General features: G+C 34.6%; 1 protein-coding gene across 1 annotated transcript in view; it reads left to right on the top strand.

Annotated features, from left to right (window-relative positions):
* Positions 1-1,571: 1,571 nt before the first annotated feature.
* The window catches only part of LOC145663150 (uncharacterized), a 34,311-nt gene continuing 17,480 nt past the window's right edge, over positions 1,572-18,402 (top strand). Inside the window, exon 1 of the mRNA XM_081729473.1 lies at positions 1,572-1,697. The gene's annotated coding sequence lies outside the window, so the exon portion shown is untranslated. The remainder of the gene's footprint in view (positions 1,698-18,402) is intronic.

Raw genomic sequence — 18,402 nt, 5'->3', positions numbered from 1 at the left:
TTTGAACATTTGGCACATTTTCTGTATATCCTGTTAATTTCTAAGAAATTGGTTTAAAATCTGTGGAGACATAAAATTTTAAAAATATATCTAAAAAGTGCCGGACAGTGTGCGTGACAAGTTTAAATACCCGTCCGTCTGAGAGTGTATACGCGCCAGGAAAATGTGGCAACGTAGCACTCCGTATAAACTGCGATAGCGAAGAGCGCAAAGCTGAGAAAATCATAATGTCATATTTGTGATTGTTTATCTTTTAAAACAAGTCAAAACAGTTTGGTTGAAAAAGCTACTTTAAGATCTTTCTAAAAGTGTTTTAAGATTGTTAATACACCGCAGCAATTCAGAGATAATGATGTCTCACTTTTTACTGAATAACAAGAAAACTACTACGTGTTCAGTAATTAGATTTTCACAACTTACAGGTAACATATGCATCTACATATGGTGCACAGGAAATTATTTTGTTATCTCCTTTCCGAGATATAGTCCTATAAACATTGATCCAAAAAAGTACGAAAAAATACGCACTTTTTCATTAATTTCTATTTTTTTCTCACTACACAGTACAAAGAAAATTTGTATGTCTTAAGTATTGAAAAGACAACATTCCAACAATTCCAACGAGGTACGACAATGTAATATAAGTTATGACTGGACGTCACGGCAGCACCGCCAAGTCAGGGGCCTATCTTTATGAAATGGATAGTAGATCAATAAGGAGGGCATAGGTGTAACTACAGGAGAACTAGGCTTCCTAGCAATTACTAATTACTCCAAAGAGGGTGAGCTCATAATAATAATAATAATAATAATAATAATAATAATAATAATAATAATAATAATAATAATAATAATAATAATAATAATAATAATAATAATAATAATAATAATGCACAGGTGTTATAAAGGATAGTGTTAGTCAAAGCCATCGAACCAGTATATGCCACTGATATTTTAAGCTTATGATTACAAATTCGAGGTACCTGCTGCGACATTTTTACCAACCCCTGGACCAATTACGGTGGTCAATGCAAAAAAATTAATATATAAAAATAAAATAAAAAAAATTAAAACTTTTTATAACTCCTATACCTTTAATGCAAACTATAGCACAAATGAGAACCTTACGTTTTATTGCAAAATCAGTGTATGAAGAATGATACAAACTATTGGAAAACAAAACGCAAATTTTGCATGATGCATGGTGATTTGTGTCAACGCAACGCAAATATTCCTTGTTATTTTGCGAGTTTGCATAGCAGTTTTAATTATTAGTTACTTAATTTGCGTTTCGTTCTGTCTGGAAATTCTTTGAAGTGTTACATAATGAGGCCCGCGTTTTGTGCCTAGTTGCAAAATAATGGTAAAGAAAATGATCATCCTTATATATCGTTCTTCAATTAATGGAAGCTTTAATGAAAACAGTGTTTAACATTCGTTGAAATATATTTTAATTAATACCAGAAATTACACTTTCGATAATAAAATTAGAAATTATGACAAGAAAAGGATTATTTTCTGCGTGGCATAGTGGAATTACGTTGTCAGGTTTTGGCAACAGTGCCATTAGGCTCAAACTAAATGTTATTTGAAATGTCTGCTAGCTGCTTCTGTCAGAAAATAATAAGCTTTCATATCTGCATATGATGTCAAAACAACTGAAATTTGATCATATAATATGGAAGAAATTAGAAAAGGTGACTTGGTCTTGAAACACAAGTTATAATATAATTTTTAGTTGATACTTGTAGCTATATAAAATGATGTAATAGAAATTGAAATGAAGATTTGTTTCCCACCTGTAATTAGTATAAGCACATGTCATTTTGTGTAGGAATGAAGGTCCGATAGCATGCTCTTATGCAACATTGTAGGTTAGAACTATTTTTGAGCCATTCCTAATGTTAGAGGAGGAAATAACCAATTTTATATCACACCAATTGATCTTCTGATACGGAAATACAGGAATGGACGGGATCAAACTCGGGATTTACGACTTCTCGTGGTAATTTCTTAACTACAACCATAAAGTAAATTTTACTACGCTATCCAATTCCCTTCTCTGACAAGCTGTAAATTGTAGAGTAATAGTATGTGTTAGTGCTCCGGAATGGGACCTCGTAGTGTAGTAGTTAACGCGTCAGCACGATAAGTCGGAGACGCAAGTTCAAATCTTGAGCAATATTATATTTTATCTTAAATATAATACAGAGTTATTGCAGCATATATATTCAAGTATGCTGCTTCACAGAGTGTGTAGGTAATGAGAGGAATATTAAAATCTCAATATATATATCTAGGGTAAACAATTTACTTTGATACGTCCTTCGAACTTTAAACGGCTAAACTGCCGCAGATGGCGGCCCCTGAATATACTCACAGCAACCTGTTTTCAATGTTCTATTAGTTCTTTTCTTATTTTAATATACCTTACCTACAATAACCTGTGTTTCCTTTCAAGCCTTCATTACTCACTGTTTATCACAAATATTTCTTATTTGCATACTTCCTTCGCTCTTTCCTACATGCGTACGCGGCAAGGTTTTAGAACACAGGTCCCACTTTCCATTTCGCTGTAATAAAGACAGAAAACCGTGCCCTGCGGGGCTCTAACCCGCCCTCACTCGCTCGACAATACTGTGTGAATTGAATATTAAACTTTGGTACAGAAAGGAAACAACCTAGCTACTAACCTATATGGAGGACCTGTGTTCTAGAACCTTCCCTGCGTACGCATCTATATAGCATTAATGCGGAATATTAGTTCAAAGTATTTTTCTTAGAACTTTTCAGTGTTGCAAAGTGCGCACTACTCAGATATTACTAGAAAATTGTATTCCTACCTTCTCACTGCAATGGAGGATATAGCTTCGCAACTGCTAATAAAAATTCATGAATAATATCTATCCTTGTACTTCTAAGTTATTACAAGTTTTTCCCCTTTACATTTATGTACTTTCCTCCATTACAACAGCATACACATTCTAAGTTAGTTAATAACGCAATGGGTTTGAAAGACTTGTCAGATTATGCTCTACTGCCTCCTTACCTCATATCGCATCAATCCGCGAACATATATAGTCCAGCATTTAACTTACGTTTCCTTCCTTATTAATCACTATAGAGTAATGACGTTTCTAACGTTTATAACTCTCATTCACATATTTCGACTGATTTTCTTCATTTCTCCGTAAATTTTGGATTTCCGGGCCGCCATCTGTGGCAGTTAACTCCTTTAGGCTTATAAATAAGCCTACAAAACGTTCAAATTTTGTACCAGGGTTGGCAAAAACCATGGTTTTTATTTAAAAAACCGGTTTTTTTGGTTTAAACCAGGTTTTTTTGGTTTAAATAATTTGCTCTATATATTCATATCATATATGGACAGAAATAAGTTTGTTTCGTCTTGATGTTATTATGCAACAGCCGGGTTATGCTGGAAGGGAACACATAAGCTTAAAGCGGAATAAAAACCGCTTCTCGAGTTACATCCGAGAGAAATTGTCCTCCATTTGAACTCGGAACCAGGACTAATTGGCCACAAATGCGATACATCTGCCGACTCACTCACGAAGAAATCCTGATTTAAAAAAAAAAAAAAAAAAAAAACCGTTGTACTGATCTTTACATGCTTCTTAATATAACTGTCAAGAGTCATTTCAGAAGGACAAAAAGATACACAGTTGCACAAGTGAAACCATTATATAGAATTACATATGGACAATTTCAAAGTACAACGGAGTACAGAAGAACTAATTTAGTTCAAGTTAGTTAACAACGACTTTTATTGGTCCAAATTAAAGAAATACAACGACTTAATTTGCATATCAGTAAGAAATTGAATAAAGATACGAAATATTCGAGTCCACTTTGGCTCAGACTCATTTATACATAAATAGATAGATACCAAAGATACTTCTCATTTCACAAAATGCCTTTCGTGGGGTCTGTATGACCCCCCCCACACACACACACAAAGTACGGCATTTTCGATGTATTTTATCAATAGTAAACATTGAAACGAAACAATATTTAGAATTTTTCTTAATTGCAATTACATAACAATAATAACAACTACAAAAAAATCAGGAAACAAACATTTATAAACTTATATAAAAAAGTTGCTTTTGTAGTATAATCTTTTTGAGCAATGAATGGGGAATTTAGGTCTGAATATAATACGAATAATATACGGGAGTGAAACGTGATAACCCATAAATGTATGTTCATTAAGATTTTACGAACATTTTTCGTTTTTTTGGTTTAAACCAGCTAACCCTGTTTTGTACCGTGCAAATGTCGACAGTTAAACATTGTTTGGTATACTCTGCAATGCCACCGGATTAACAGTGTTCCCAACCCTACAGAGTTTTTCAAACGGCACTACGTCAGTTTATTACACATTTCAAACCTACATTTTAATTGTAAATTTACAATATCATATGTATTATTCCGTGCTATTCGATTTTATGGACTATACTTATATTCATGAAATAGGATCAAGATATATAGATATACATATCTTACGACACGTAGCATTTTTCGGAATAACTTTTGTGCAAGTACCCGGCCCTGGGTTAATGAACATTTTTTTTTTAAAAGACAAATTTCGGAGAATTTTCCCAAATTCGTGATCGTCACGTATGTATGTGGTATACTTCAAAACCTTGCATTAATCTCAGGACAACGATACACAAATTAGTAATCTTAGAACTCGGGTTCGAGCACACACACATTTCAAAATGTAACAATATATTTCAAAAACTTATCTATATCTACTAACCGTACGTGAACAAAACTTGGCAAAAATAAAAGCTATGATATATAAGTGGTTTTTGGATACATTTGATGCAGGCGCTTGAACCTGGGGCCTGGCTAAACAAGATTAATTTAATGAAAATTTCCCTGAGTTATGAACGATAAGGCTATGCGTAGTGCCACTCTAGAGTTGGATTTATTCTAAACACAATGACGTAGGAATCATAAATCCAACATTATTAAGGCTGCGAATAGAAAACTTCTAAACGGTATTTTATTGATTTATTTTTCACCAATTTCGCAGTACAATTTTTATTCGAAACTATTTTTTAACTTTATATTTATTACCCATACTTCAATAATAATAAAAATAAAAATCTCAAGACAAAGGAATTTTATTTAGGCACCTTTCGTGGAGATAAATGCATCCTTGGCTCTGCTAGGGTCGCCCGGATCCGTTGCCTGATTTTTCATTTCCTTAAATTTCCCAATTTCCATCCGGAAGGCACGTGCTTGGAGTCAGTTACAAGTCTGGTTCATTCCAAAGATAATGAAGTACAATCCATGAGTCTAAGGTAATCAGGACAGAAGCAGCAACTTCTAAAATTTCCTTCAGAAATTCGGAATTTTCAAAGAACTAGGTAAGTAATAGTATAAAATGTCTGAACTCTACCATACATACTTTACTCAAAACATTAGCTAATAATTAGTTAATAATTATCTTCAGTTATCTCATTCCTTTCTGTACCTTTTCTCCCATTAAAACATTGAGCAGAGAACATTTTTCAGTGTTCAGTTTCCCAAAAGAGAGACACAAGACAGACCAGTTGCTGGTCATTAACCGCTAATTAATATTTTGAACTAGCTGAACGTCCGTTTTTCGCACGGAGTAATTAAGTTTATGGGAAAAATTTAATATGTGTAGATGAACCCTCCCTCAGGATTGAAATGGAATAGTACGAACCCAGCTAAACGTAAGTGCTAAATATGTTAATCTCTTTTCCTTGTGTTTAACCATTTTCATGTAACTTCTTTTTCCTTCAGTTCTACCGTAAGTCTGTCGTTGGAAACAACATGCTAGATTTTCCTTGCAAAGTTTGTTCCTTTCTTCACTGGCACGTTGTGGTTTATGTAGAAACTCCAGCTAAGGAACATTAGGAAGTATCTTCTGTCGTTTAAAAATGAAATAAAATTATGTACTGGTGTTTCAAGATAACACCGACAACCTATGGGAGGTGATTCCTGACACCAAGACAAAAATTATGGACGAACCAGGGTGCACAAATACTTCTTTTCGTAGTTATAGGCTGCCGAAAACATAAAAAAATGAACTTTAAAAGTCCATAGCTCCAAAACTATGTGACCTATCGTAGTCGGGTCAAGACTTGCCCTATCCAAATATACATGTTAAAGAATCCTGCGGTATTTCCACTCCACTTTTTATAGAGAGAGTGAGTGAGTGCTTCAAATTACATACCCGTACCAGTATCCAAACTCCTTGTATAAAAATTGTTTCATGAAAACCTTAGGATTCTTAAACATGGATTGTTGGATAAGACACATATTAGTTCTTAAGTGAAGTCTTGACCAGGCTACAGTAGGTCCCATAGTTTTGGAGCTATGGACCTTTAACTTGTTCATGTAAAACTATATGATCTATCGAAAGCATTTGATACGGTGTCTCATGATATTTTGTTGCAAAAACTAGAATTCTATGGTTTTGATAATGCAGCTCTGTCACTTCTTCATTCATATTTAAATGGACGATATCAGAGGGTTGTTTATGAAGGGGAAGAGTCTAACCTGTTGCCTGTTAGACACGGAGTACCTCAGGGATCTATTCTTGGTCCGATTCTTTTTATTATTTATATCAATGACCTCCCATACAACGTCGCTTCACCCTTCGTTAATAGTTATTTATTTGCTGATGATCTGAATATTTGTGTTAACTCACGACAAAAAGACTCAGTTCAGTCTATATTAAGCATCACCTCAGATATTATTAAAGACTGGTGTACTTCCAACTTGCTTTGTATTAACTCTGATAAAATAAAAGACTTGGTGCTTACCTACAATAACAAAAATTCGAATGCAGAACTTAAAAAATATTCCGCTTCTTTTTTGGGTTTTTTAATTGATAATCATTTGAACTGGGACGACCATATCCTTAAAGTGGAATCTAGAGCTAGTAAAGGGGTTTATCTAATTCGTAGATTAAGACTGTGCGTAAGTTTAAAGGTACTTAAAACAGTTTATTATGCACAAATTCACAGTCATTTAAGTTACGGAACGATACTTTGGGGTTATCAGTCCTCCGTTAAAAGCCTATTGAAAATACAAAAGATATGTGTAAGATTAATGCTCGGTCTCCCTAGTCGTGCACATTGTAGGTCAAGCTTCGTTAAATTAGGAATTATGATAGTACCTGCAATTTTCATATACCAATGTTTGCTTTACATCAAGGAAAACAATCATATTTACAATGAGTTAGGGTACTCTCATACGTATCAAACTAGAAACAGAAACCGTTTAGGATTATTTAGATGTGAATATAGTAAGACGCAGAAGACCTTTTACTATATGTCAGTTAAATTTTATAATTTTCTTCCTATATTTCTAAGAGAACTTCCATTTCTGGCTTTTAAAAAAGAAGTACAGAAATTACTTATTAATAATTGTATATATAGTGTTGAAGAATTTTTTGAACTCAAAATTGATAGTTAAAATATTTGCGTCTGTTATCCAGTAATCTTTGTTTATATTATGGTATATTATGTTATGTTATATATGTAACCCTAAAAATTTCAACTTCTATTTCTGACGATTGTAATACATCTGATGTTCTCAGATGTTTCTGCAATAAAATTTATTATTATTATTATTTAAAAATCATGTTTTCGGCAGCCTATAACTCCGAAAGGAAGCATTTATGCACCCAGGTTGGTTATACTTTTTGTCTTACCTTGGTGTCAGGAATCACCTCCCAAAGGTTGTCTGTGTTCTTTTGAAACACTGTGTATAATAATAAGTGAATCTGTTGTTGCAGCGTGAAATATTCTGTTTTTGCAATATATTTTAAACTCCTGCTACCTCTCCTAATTTGAATTCATCTCTAGATATTATAGTCTCTGATTTGTCTGAACTTGTGATATTTGAAAGTATCAGAGTATCTCAGAAAATACATACCGGTATTTTGTTTCAATTTAAAAAAAAAAATGTACCGGAGATATAGCAGATCAAAGTTGACCAAGCGGAAGCCACTGTCGAATTCATATTAAAAAAAAAAAGTGTAAATATCACAAAACCTTTCAACCCAGATGACGATGACTCTTTTTGTTTTGAAGTAGATTCGTTGCTACATGGCATAAATAAATAAATCTAGAGCTGTGTTCAAAAGCAACCTTTGTACGGCAATTACAAAGCCTTTTTTTTTTTTTTTTTTTTTTTTTTTTTTCAGAAACTCCAGTCTCGATAATTCTGAAAATATTACAGAAATCGTATATCAAAGTATACTGCATATTGTGGAAAGAAGAACACACCACTTTGATTCAGAATTATGTAACGAAGCCTTGAAAGAATAATTTTTCGAACAATGCTTTCAATGCTATGAAGAGAAAATTATGAAAACCAAATTAGAATGATCAAAATAGTTTGTTATTATACTTAGTTTGGCTATAACACTGTTGCAAAGTTTCAGAGGCTGCAATACTGTTCGTTGTGAAGAGAATGAACGAACCTGGCGGTGGAATGTGTGATGGCTCATTGTGAGTGCTATTGTAGAAAAGGATGTATTTCTATACGCAACCTAATAGACAGAATGAAATGGGATTACGAAAACTGGATAGCGTTACACAGAGTTGGAGGACCACCGAATGAAATCTTCAAATCGCTTAAAAAACAAAATCATCATCTACTTTTGTGCATAAAAATATATGCTTAATTGTAGTAGTGTATTGTGTACGTGTTCGGAGAATGTCAGTGGCACTCTGAATGGCATGCATTACAGACTTCGATATAAGTAAAAAAGTTTGTAAACAGAACGCTGCAGCCTAGCTGTTGCGCACCTAATCCTACATTTCCCCACTCCCTTCTCAGCGAGGGGGCCGCGGTGGCTCAGTGGTAGAGCGTTCACCTCTGGTGCTTGGGGTCTCGGGTTCGATCCCAGCCCCCGCTAAGTGAACTTTGTGGTGGACAAACACCGTGTGCGTGGGTTTTCTCGGGGTTCTCCCGTTTCCTCCCACTTTCTTCATTCCACCATTTCATTCATTTCTCATCTTCACCGTCTCCTTTAGCCTAACCGGCATAACCGTGGGACGTAAAACTCAAAGATTTCATTTCATTTTTTCCCTTCTCAGCGACGATGATGTTTTGCAGTGTTGCAATCTGCAGGGAGCGGAATGGTCTGAGGATTTTCTACGACATTTGAGTGTAAAAGCTGTATATTGACTGTGCCAGTTCGTACCAATGAAAAAATAATAACAAAAAGAGAAATTTTCCTTTCAGAAAGCGTGAAGGGATCGCCCCGTCGGAAAGCGTCACTGCTTACAGTGTATCCATGAGGTAGTCTGCACGGGCCCGGCTCGTGAATTAATAATATGAGGTCCGACCCGAGTTAGAAATATGTTTTAGCATTTAGGTCAGACCCCATGTGATAATCAAATGAGCCCCAAATAAGCCTGAATTACAAAACTTAACAATTAAGGCAAAATTGTATTTTTTATTTGCAACAATTAAATGTTTAATTTTGCAGTTTAAAAGCTTTCATGATTCAGAGACAACAAGGAAATAAAGGTTATCCTTTACATTTAGTTAACTATGAATTATCTTTTAAAAAAAAGTCATTATATAAATTCTCATATAATATAAACTGACATTGTCTTGAAGAAAAAACCAAGACACGTTGTTCCCAATGCTCTTGTTCCTTTAATTCAGTGTAAGAAGCAGTATTTTCACTCAGACTAGCTAAGCATATTTATTTCTATTACTATTAGTTTTTTCTCTATTACACAGCTTTTGTCTCAATTGCACAGTGATTTTAAGTGTGGGCGTCTCAAGTTACAAATTTAGGCGTGCGTTAAAAGTTCTCCAGAAAATATCGTTGTATTATGCCCGAAAAGGTCCAGAGAAATATTATTGTTTATTTAAAAATTTACGGCCCGGGCCCGAGCTCGTGCAGACCTCTACCACGAGGTTGCTTACCTACTTAAAAAAAAAAAAAGTAAGATTCGGACTTTAAACATTTTAGCAGGTGATATTTGTTGTAACATAAGTTTGCTGAGTTAGTACCACTGGAACTTTCAAAGCCAGACCAGTTGGTGGAAGAGTAGTGGGGAGGAAGGCGGAATACGAAGTGCTCCGCAGCGATCTGCGCATCTTGGTTTGAAACTTGTCGAATTATAGGTTGTGTTTAGTAGCATAATGTTTCACTAGACTCTGAACCCCATCACATGGTTCTTTTCCATGACTGGTTGTACTAAAAATCTATTGTATTAAATTTGAAAGTTCATAGAGTAAATGACTGGCAGCTCCATCTGAGATTATGGTTAGTTTAACAACAAGGTTTTCTTTGGCCTTCTGAATTGCTAACAATCAGGAGAATCGTGTTCTCTGTTATCACTTACAATTGCGAAACGGGTCTCATTACTGCAATTGGTCATTGCTGTAAAACTTGATGTTTCGTCCTTCTGGCAATGGTAACCGTGTGTTTTTTTCTGGTAGAATAACAGACGAATCGTCTGGAAAGTAATAATGATTGACTAAATGTTGGATAGTTTTTTTTTTCTTCATTTTTAGTACGGGAGATATGTTTGCACATTCTTTGCACAGTGGCTTAGAAATTTTATTACGAAATCCAGAGGCAAAATGGTGTGTTCTTTTCAGCATATGCAGTAATTTTAGATCTACAACTCTTGTAATATTGTCAGAAATTTTGAGAAAAAAATTTTAAAAAAGAGTGTTTTGTGATTGTTATACGACGGTTGGTTTTGAACATAGGTCTAGTTAACTTGTTTATATTATGTAGCAATAGCTGCACTTTAAAACAAACAAGCAAAAAAAAGATTCATCATCTATTTGTTCAAAGTTTTTTGTTTTCCATTTTTATTTTTATTTTTTTAATATGGTGTTCGTCAGTGGGTTCCGCATAGTCAAATGTAACGTACTATATTTCCGGTACATTTCTTTTACAAACTAAAACAGAATATATATGTTTTTCATATTCAAATTTAAGGAAAATCAGAGCCCTCTGTCTGGAGATGGATTGTCAGTTATTATAAGTATTTTAATGAAAGTGACACAATAAAATGCCAGTTCAAATACATCGAGATGTTGATTTCAATTCTGGAGACCGTTTGTGGATAGCTTTTCATTCTCCAGATACTCATCACATACACCATGATGAAGACACATCATCATCATACTGACTGTAAGAACGACTTTATTCTTCTTAGGGAGCCGCTAATAAATAAATTTGTCATATATATATATATTGTTATTGTATATACCTAGGTAAATTTCCTTTTGTGGGTTTTCCTGACTTAGGGCACTCCCAATGTAAACCTGTTGGCATATTTTTGATCTGGATTTGAACAATGTTAATCTGTAGCATACGTTTATATATTGTTAATTATTTCTTTGTAGCTTTCTAGTAATTGAAATGTTGATATTTAAGGTTCTATTCTATTTTATTCATCTCCCTCGCGGGAGATTTTATAAAAAAGTCACAGCACTATGGCCCAGTTGACTGCTTCACTATAATTGTTTTAAATCTTTTTGTTGGTATTGTAACTGTAGAAGATGGCCCGTTCCAAACGAAATGTTTTATCCTGGAATTGAGGAAGACAATTACATGTGTAAGGGCAATAATCGAACTCTCTGTATTTGACAGTAACAACGATCCATTTTGGATTTGGACTGCAGACGAGGAGATTATCAGCACCAATTTCATAATAACTTTCCATGAATTTAGTGCATGTTGGTGGTGTCCGTATGAAGAGGTAAATACTCCTTGGAATTTACCCAGAATATAACGTGGATATCCAACTTCGACCCTTCCGTAGTGTACATGGCAGCACTGAGAATCTCTCGGATTCCATGGAATCAGACTTATTTCATTTAAGTCACCTAGTTATGAATATGTCTCCATCTGAACAAACAACTATGTTTGTCAATGCCTAATCATGATTCGGCACTTGAGAAGTTTCAACAAACACAAATAAACGTAAAATTACATGCATTAAAATCATTCCCCCAAAACTCTATTTTTTTCATTTCACCATAACAAAATGTTCATAAATATTAATATAAAAGCTATTAATAACTAAATTTCTAAAAACAAATTAGTTATTGCTATAACTACAGTACCTCTCTCATACTTCCCGTTCTATGTTAATCATAAATAACACATAGCGTAACCGCAGTATTCAAGAAGGTTGTTTTTGGACTGAATGAAGATTCACGAGAAACATACATGAACCAGAGAAGAATTAAAATAGAAGCAATTACAGAAGAGAGAAAGTTCGCCAGAGCAGCTGCCATCCATCTACATTATGTAGTATCTATCATAGAGAAGAAGTAGTGAAGAAGGGTTTACAGAGGGGTGACGGAATTTCAGTAGGGAGTAAAAGTATTAGCTTATAAACATGATTTGAAAATGACTCTTATTGTGGAATTTGAGTCAAAAATAGACACGATATTACAAAGTTTGAGGAAAGTATGGGTCTAAAGTAAACATTAACAGGACAAAAGCAAAGGTGATCAGAACAAATCAACCCATCCTCCTACTTCTGTGCCAGTTAGAGTTAGGGCACCAGCAAAATACCTTCTTCCACCATGGTCTTCGTCGTTGGCTGATGAACAACTCAGGAAAATTCATGTAAGCTTTCATGTGGGGTTCCATTATCATAGATGGTACTTCCGAGCTCCGATGCTAAAATATTTGAAAAACCCACAATAATCATAATCTGTTCTAGAACCAATAACTGCTGTTAGTTCAGATGACTTAAGTGAAGTGAATCTGATTCCATGGAATCCGAGAGATTCTCAATGCTTCCACTCATTCTGTATAAACTACGGAAGGATCGAAGTTGGCTACCCACGTCATATTCTGGATAAATTGCAAGAAGTATTTCTTCATATGAACACCACCAACATGCACTATATCCATGGAAAGTTATTATTTAATTGGTGCTGATAATTTCCTCTTCTGCAGTCCAAATCCAAAATGGATCTTTGTTACTGTCAAATGCAGTGTGTTTCATGATTCTCCTTTCACATATAGTTGTCTTCCTCCATTCCAGAATAAAACACATTTCGTAATTTTTGAGAAAAGACATGAGCTCCAGTGAAATACGTCTGTTAAATCTAATACCGATCGCCGCACTAAATTATTCAATACTAAGTTACCGCAACAATATGCAGAAACAATAGATTTCTATATGTCAACCTTAATTATAACATTTTAATTACTGTAAAACTAGAAAAAAAAGGCACTTGTTCAGAAACATTCACAGAAGCCTCGGACCAGGACTGGTAACTTGGCACGACCTCAGCAAAAGAAAATGAACATGAGATTTGGAACATCGAATATTAAAAGTCTTTATAGGGCAGGCGCGTTAGAATCAGTAACGAACGAATTAGATAAATACAGGATGGATCTAGTAGAAGTTCAGGAAGTCAGGTGGGAAGAAAATGGAACTGTGAATTCCGGAAATTTTACGTTCTTTTACGGGGAAGGAAATAAAAATCACCAATTAGGAATAGGGTTTTTCGTTCACAAATGAATAATATCAGCAATTAAGCGGATTGAATTTGTTAATGATAGACTTTCTTTTATTACTCTTAAGGGTCGGTGGTGTGATATTATTGTTTTAAATGTACATGCATCAACGGAAGATAAGGATGACGATATAAAAGACAGTTTTTACGAAGAAGTAGAACGGATATTTGACCAAGTCTCGCGATATCATATGAAAATTGTATTCGGGGATTTCAATGCGAAGGTAGGACGAGAGGATATTTTCAAACCAATTATAGGGAACGAAAATCTGCATAAGGAAAGTAATGACAACGGTGTTAGACTCGTAAACTTTGCAACATCCAAAAACCTTATCGTGAAGAGTACAAAATTTCCACATTGCGATGTTCATAAATATACTTGAACCTCACCAGACGGAAAAAACATAATCAAATCAATCACATTTTAGTAGATATAAAAAGACAATCTAGCATAATTGATGTTCGGTCGTTTAGAGGAGCTGATTGTGACACTGATTACTACCTGGTAGCAGTGATAATAAGACACGTTGAATAAACGAAATATTCAATGTCTGAAAACGGAGAGATTTAATTTAAAAAAGTAGAAGAGAGCCAGGTAAGAGAAGAATGCCAGATTGAAGTTTCGAATAGATTCTCGGTTTTAGAAAATTCGGAGTGCACTAGTGTTGAGGATACTTGCATTGAAATCAGATAGTATTAAACTTTTAGCAAAAGAAAAATTAGGACACGTGGAAATATGTAGGAACAAACCATAATTCGACCAGGAATGCATTCAACTAGCGGAGAAGAGAAAACAGGCAAAATTACGTTGGCTACAAAATCCGAATGAAATACCTACACAAAATTTCGTAGAATCAGGCGGAAAACTTCCAAAACTTTTAAAACAAAGAAACGCAATTTTTTGAAAGCTAAAATTTGGAACTTGAAGATAATAGTAAAACTAAAAACATTCGGGACATGTATAAGGGGATCAATGAATTTAAGAAAGGAAATGAAATCTTTAAGTTTTACGTCCCACGGTTGTGCCGGTTAGGCTAAAGGAGACGGTGATGATGAGAAATGAGTGAAATGGTGGAATGAAGAGAGTGGGAGGAAACGGGAGAACCCCGAGAAAACCCACGAGCACGGTGTTTGTCCACCACAAAGTCCACACGGCGCGATCTGGGATCGAACCAGTGACTCCAAGTACCGGAGGTGAACGCTCTACCACTGAGCCACCGCGCCGCCGAATTTAAGAAAGACTATCAATCTCGTGCTTATATATTAAAGAAAGCTGACGGAACAATTCTCACTGATACAGATACCATCTTAAATAGATGGAAAGTTTTTTTTTTTTTTTTTTTTTTTTTTTTTTTTTGACGAATTGCTTAACACGTACCCAAAAGGAAATTAAAGAAACACAAATCTCCGGGTGTAGATGAAATTCCGGCGAAAAATTATGAAACAAGATACACAAACTCATTCTCCTTATCTGGAACAAGGAAGAATTGCCACAAGAGTGGCAAGAACCAATCATTGTTCCAATTCACAAGAAAGGCGACAAAACTGATTGTAATAATTATCGAGGCATTTCTCTTCTGTCAACATCCTATAAAATTCTTTCAAACGTTCTATTAGCGGATTTAAACGAAATCGATCAACTATCGACCAAATATTTACCATTCGACAAATACTCGAAAAGAAGTGGCAATACAATACCGCGGTACACCAACTATTTACTGATTTAGAAAGGCTTATGACTCGGTTAGGAGAGAAACATTATACAACATTTTACAGAATTGGGAATACCGATAAAGCTAATTAGAATATTTAAGATATGTTTAAATGAATCCCAAAGTAAAGTCCGGGTAGGAAAATTTTTATCCACGAGCTTTCACGTCGAGAATGGCCTGAAACAAGGAGATGCGTTGTCGCCATTATTATAAAACTTTGTTCTGGAATACGCTATAAGGAAGATCAAAGATAGCAACCAGAGCCTAGAGTTGAATGGTGTTCACCAGGTTATGGCATATGCTAATGATGTAAATTTAATAGCAGATGATAGGAGAACAATAGAAAGAAATGCAGAGATCTTATTAAACGTATGCAAGGATATGGGTTTAAAAGTAAATGCAGAGAAGACAAAAAAAAATACATGGAAGTTCGTCGAGTATACGGTAAATTATGGATGCGTTAAAATATTGAATAACACTTTTTATAAAGTGGATACTTTCAAATATGTAGGATCAATATTAACAGACGAAAACCATATTCATGAAGAAATTAAATGTCGACTAAAAGCAAGGAATTCGTGTTATTATTCAGTTCAAAATCTCTTGTCGTCACGAGTTCTGTCGAGGAATTTGAAGCTTAAAATATATAAAACGATAATCATGCCTGTTGTTCTGTATGGTTGCGAAACATGGTCGCTTACTCGGAAGGAAGAACATAGACTGAAAGTATTTGAGAACAAGATCCTGAGACGAATATTTGGACCCAAGAGAAAAGGGAATGGGGAATTGCGGAAACTTCATAACGAGGAACTACATAATTTATACGATTTACCAAACATTGTTAGGGCCATCAAGTCTAGGAGGCTCAGGTGGGTAGGTCATGTAGCCAGGATGAAAGAAAGTAGGAACGCTTTCAAAGTCTTAACTGGAAGACCAATCGGAAAACGATCATTAGGAAGACCTAGGCGCAGATTGGAGGACAATATTAAGATGGATCTCGCAGAAATAGGAATACAAAGTAGACACTGGATCCAGTTGGCTAAGGATAGAAGTCAGTGGAGAGGTTTTGTGAACGCGGCATTGAACCTCCGGGTTCCATAGGCCATAGAATTAGTTAGTTTTTTAAGCGTATGTTACAGATTACATCATTGTTCAAATTCAGATCAAAAATATACCGACAAGTTTAAGTGTATTCTGAGTGCCCTAAGACAGTGAAACTCACAAAAGGAAATTTAAAAAAAAGAAAGAAAAAAAGAACCAATTTATTTCTTAACGGCTCCCTAAGAAGAATAAAGCCGTTTTTACATTCAGTATGATTATGATGTCTCTCCATCATGGGGTATGTGATGTGTATCTCATGAATGAAAAAGCTATCGACAAACGATTTACTTGAACTGATATTTTGATGTCACATTCAATAAAATACGTATAATCAGAGCACAAACCTCTCCCACAGGGCCCTCTTCAGACAGGCAGCGGGCTTATTTTCCTGAAATTTGAATATGTGAAACTATATATAGGGTGTGTACTGATACTGACCGGAAATATACTGGAATTTTAATCCACATACTGGAAAAATCATGAAACTGGTAATTTGTCAACAACCCTTTTTTTGTAATTGTTTTAATAGTTTTAGAAACAATTTTGTATCCATTGAGATTGTAAATTTTTCCAAAGCAAGAGTTGTAATCCACTGTGCAAAACATATGCAAACGTATCTCCCGTACTAAATATTAAAAAAAAAAAAAAAAAAAAATAACATTTAGCCAATCATTGTGACTTTGTGGATAATTCGTCTGTTATTCTACCAGCAGAAGTACAGTATTACCATTGGCGGAATGACGAAATATCAATTTTTACAGCAATGACCTATTGCAACAATGAGACCCGCTTCGCAATTGTAAGTGATGAGACAGAACACGATTCTTATTATTTGTTAGCACTTCAGAGAGCCAAAGAAAACCTTGGACTTAAAACCAACCATAATCTCAGGTGGGGCTGCTAGTCATTTTAAAAACTGTTTTCAATTCTATGAGCTTTCAAATTTAGCAACTCCCTCAAAATATATTTTTAGTACAAGTGGTCATGGAAAAGGGCCATGTGATGGGGTCTGGAGTCTAGTGAAACATTATGCTACTGAACACAATCTATCGAAGTCTGTAATGCATGCCATTCAGAGTGCTACTCACTTCCTCCGAATAGGTACACAATACACTAATTTTTATGCACAAAAAAATTAGAAGATTTTGTTTTTTAAGCGATTTGAAGATTACACTCGGTGGTTTTTCAACTGTGTGTAACGCTATCCTGTTTTCGTAATCATCCCATTTCGTTTTGCCTATTGGGTTACGTGTAGAAATATATCCTTTTCTACAGCAGCACTCACAATGAGCCATCACACATTCCACCGCCAGGTTCGTTCATTCTCCTCACAACGGATAGTATTGCAGCCTCTGAAACTTCGCAACAGTGTTATAGCCAGACTAAGTATAATAACAAACCATTTTGATAATTCAAATTTGGTTTTCATAATTTTCTTTACATAGCATTGAACGCATTGTTATTATTATTATTATTATTATTATTTTTTAAGCTTCATTACACAATTCAGAATCAAAGTGGTGTGTTCTTTGCAGAATATGTATATTCTTTGATATACGACTTCTGTAATGATTTTTAGAACTTTCGAGATAAGTGTTTCTGAGAAAAAAATCCAAATATTTGGCTTTGTAAATGCTGTACAAAGGTTGGTTTTGAACACATGTCTAGATTTACTTATTTATACTATGTGGCAACGAATATACTTCAGAACAAAAAGACTCGTCATCTGGATTGAAAGGTTTTGTAATATTTACACTTTTTTTTTTTTTTTTTTTAATATGACTTCGACAATGGCTTTCGCATGGTCAACTTTGATGTGCTACATCTCCGATACATTTTTTAAAACAAAAATAAAACGAAAAATGCGTTTTTCTCAGATTCTCTTATAATTTCACATATTCAAATTTCAGGGAAATTAGAGGCTATCATCTCTCCTTTGTTTTTCCCTGTCTGGAGATGGATTTTGGTTTAGGAGAGGTAGCAGGAGTTTAAAATATATGGCAAAAACAGAATATTTCACGTCGCAACAATAGATTCATTATCACTTATAATTTTT

The sequence above is a fragment of the Thermobia domestica genome, chromosome 10 (genome assembly GCF_964235325.1).
Source record: "Thermobia domestica chromosome 10, izTheDome1.hap1.1, whole genome shotgun sequence".
NCBI classification, from domain to species: Eukaryota; Metazoa; Arthropoda; class Insecta; order Zygentoma; family Lepismatidae; genus Thermobia; species Thermobia domestica.
Note: the sequence above shows the minus strand (reverse complement) of the source record. Positions and strands in the feature narration are given on the sequence as shown.